This window comes from Chiloscyllium punctatum, unplaced genomic scaffold (genome assembly GCF_047496795.1).
Source record: "Chiloscyllium punctatum isolate Juve2018m unplaced genomic scaffold, sChiPun1.3 scaffold_734, whole genome shotgun sequence".
Classification (NCBI taxonomy): domain Eukaryota; kingdom Metazoa; phylum Chordata; class Chondrichthyes; order Orectolobiformes; family Hemiscylliidae; genus Chiloscyllium; species Chiloscyllium punctatum.
The window spans coordinates 60001-62500 of NW_027310468.1; the positions used below are offsets into that span (position 1 = coordinate 60001).

At 60.8% G+C, this 2500-nt stretch overlaps 1 non-coding gene across 1 annotated transcript; it reads right to left on the bottom strand.

The window, feature by feature from the left end:
• Positions 1–70: 70 nt before the first annotated feature.
• Positions 71–224, bottom strand: LOC140473808 (5.8S ribosomal RNA). Its single transcript, XR_011958640.1, has one exon. It is a non-coding gene; the product is annotated as a 5.8S ribosomal RNA (ribosomal RNA).
• Positions 225–2500: the final 2276 nt, after the last annotated feature.

Genomic DNA, 2500 nt, shown 5'->3' on the forward strand with positions numbered 1-2500 from the left:
AGAGGACGGGTCCTCTGCGACACCCCAGCCGCGCTCTCGCCAGCCAAGGCGAGTGCGATTGATTGCCAAACGACCCTCAGACAGGCGTGGCCCCGGGAAGAACCCGGGGCCGCAAAGTGCGTTCAAAGTGTCGATGATCAATGTGTCCTGCAATTCACATTAATTCTCGCAGCTAGCTGCGTTCGTCATCGACGCACGAGCCGAGTGATCCACCGTCAAGAGTTGTCTGAGTTTGTTTTAGGTCTCTCCCTCGCCAGAGGAAAGCGACCCGGACCGCACATACGCTCCCCACCTTGAGCTACAGCCACCTGCACGCCGGCGTGCGGGCGGAGCAGGGTGGCGTGAAGCGATGGGGAGCACCATCCTGGTGCGGCCCGCAGAAACATACGTCTATTGGGGGGAGGAGGACAGGGCGCCCAAGAGGCGATGCGTGCCCCAACGCACCGCAGCGACGGAGGCAGGATCACCGCCACCATGTCGCCCGCCTAGTATCACGAGGCGTGCAGCAGCTTTGCCCTAGGAAAAGCAGAGGCGGGAACGGGCACCGGCCATCGGTTCGGCAGCGTCACTGACGCGTGCACGTGGCGGCGTGTCGGCGAGCGGACTTCCTGCGAGGAGGCGGGGGCGGCACTCGCCCGAGCAGACGCCCGCCCGGCCCAGCCACCGCCGAGGTGGACTGGGAGTCGCGGCAACGGCTCGTCATACTCGTTCCCACACTCACAGCGCAGCTTGCCCGCAAGCCACCGACCACCGATCGACGCCAGGCGCCCCGACCGAGAGCGGGATCGCTCGTTCGCCCTGCTGGCAGTTCGCTGGGGATCACTACTGCACGGAGCTCGGAGACCGACGGGCGGCAACTCGAGAGTCTTTAAACCACCACCCCCATCCCGCAAGTGCAAAGAGGCTGTATACGCACAGACGGGTGAGGGGAATAGGTACCCCGTCGGGTTTGAAGGGAGCGTGACTAGATAGCAACGATGTAAACCCAGCCGATTTGGGAGCGAAAGACCGGCGCCTGCATCACCGGCTTCGTTTCCCGTGGCTGGAGAGTACACCGAAACCCTCCGTCTGTCGCGAGCTCCCGACGACGCGGTGCCGCCAAGCAGCAGGGCCGGACCTGGTGTGGCTCCCCTCGTCGATCACAGACCGGTCGGCACTACTGACGAGACGGTGGAACGGGCTTCGCCCCTTGTGACGAAGGGTGATGCGAACCCGCCCGCCCGCGTGCGTTCGGGGTGGACTCGGCAAACGGAGATTTGAAATCGGAAAGTGTCCTCCTGCCCCGCGCAGGTAGGCGCCCAACAGTTGTGGGGGGTTTGGCGGTGACCACGGCTGCAGGGCCTGCTACCCCGACGAGCTCTCCTGCTGGCCCCGAAACCACCCTCGCGAGACAAGTTGAAACGGAAACGGGCGTACCCCCAAGCCGACGATCCTTTCTTATTTGTTACTTTTTTTTTCACTTGCTCGAGTTGTGGCGATTTGGCGGTGACCACGGCTGCAGGGCCTGCTACCCCGACGAGCTCTCCTGCTGGCCCCGAAACCACCCTCGCGAGACAAGTTGAAACGGAAACGGGCGTACCCCCAAGCCGACAGAGATCCTTTCTTATTTGTTACTTTTTTTTTTCACTTGCTCGAGTTGTGGGGGTTTGGCGGTGACCACGGCTGCAGGGCCTGCTACCCCGACGAGCTCTCCTGCTGGCCCCGAAACCACCCTCGCGAGACAAGTTGAAACGGAAACGGGCGTACCCCCAAGCCGACGATCCTTTCTTATTTGTTACTTTTTTTTTTCACTTGCTCGAGTTGTGGGGGTTTGGCGGTGACCACGGCTGCAGGGCCTGCTACCCCGACGAGCTCTCCTGCTGGCCCCGAAACCACCCTCGCGAGACAAGTTGAAACGGAAACGGGCGTACCCCCAAGCCGACGATCCTTTCTTATTTGTTACTTTTTTTTTCACTTGCTCGAGTTGTGGGGGTTTGGCGGTGACCACGGCTGCAGGGCCTGCTACCCCGACGAGCTCTCCTGCTGGCCCCGAAACCACCCTCGCGAGACAAGTTGAAACGGAAACGGGCGTACCCCCAAGCCGACGATCCTTTCTTATTTGTTACTTTTTTTTTCACTTGCTCGAGTTGTCGGGGTTTGGCGGTGACCACGGCTGCAGGGCCTGCTACCCCGACGAGCTCTCCTGCTGGCCCCGAAACCACCCTCGCGAGACAAGTTGAAACGGAAACGGGCGTACCCCCAAGCCGACAGAGATGCTTTCGCTCCTGTTACTTTTTTTTTCACTTGCTCGAGTTGTGGGGGTTTGGCGGTGACCACGGCTGCAGGGCCTGCTACCCCGACGAGCTCTCCTGCTGGCCCCGAAACCACCCTCGCGAGACAAGTTGAAACGGAAACGGGCGTACCCCCAAGCCGACAGAGATCCTTTCGTACTTGAACCAACACAAAGTTTGTCACGTTTTATTTTTACGAGTGATCGACCGTCAAGATTTGTCTCTGAGTT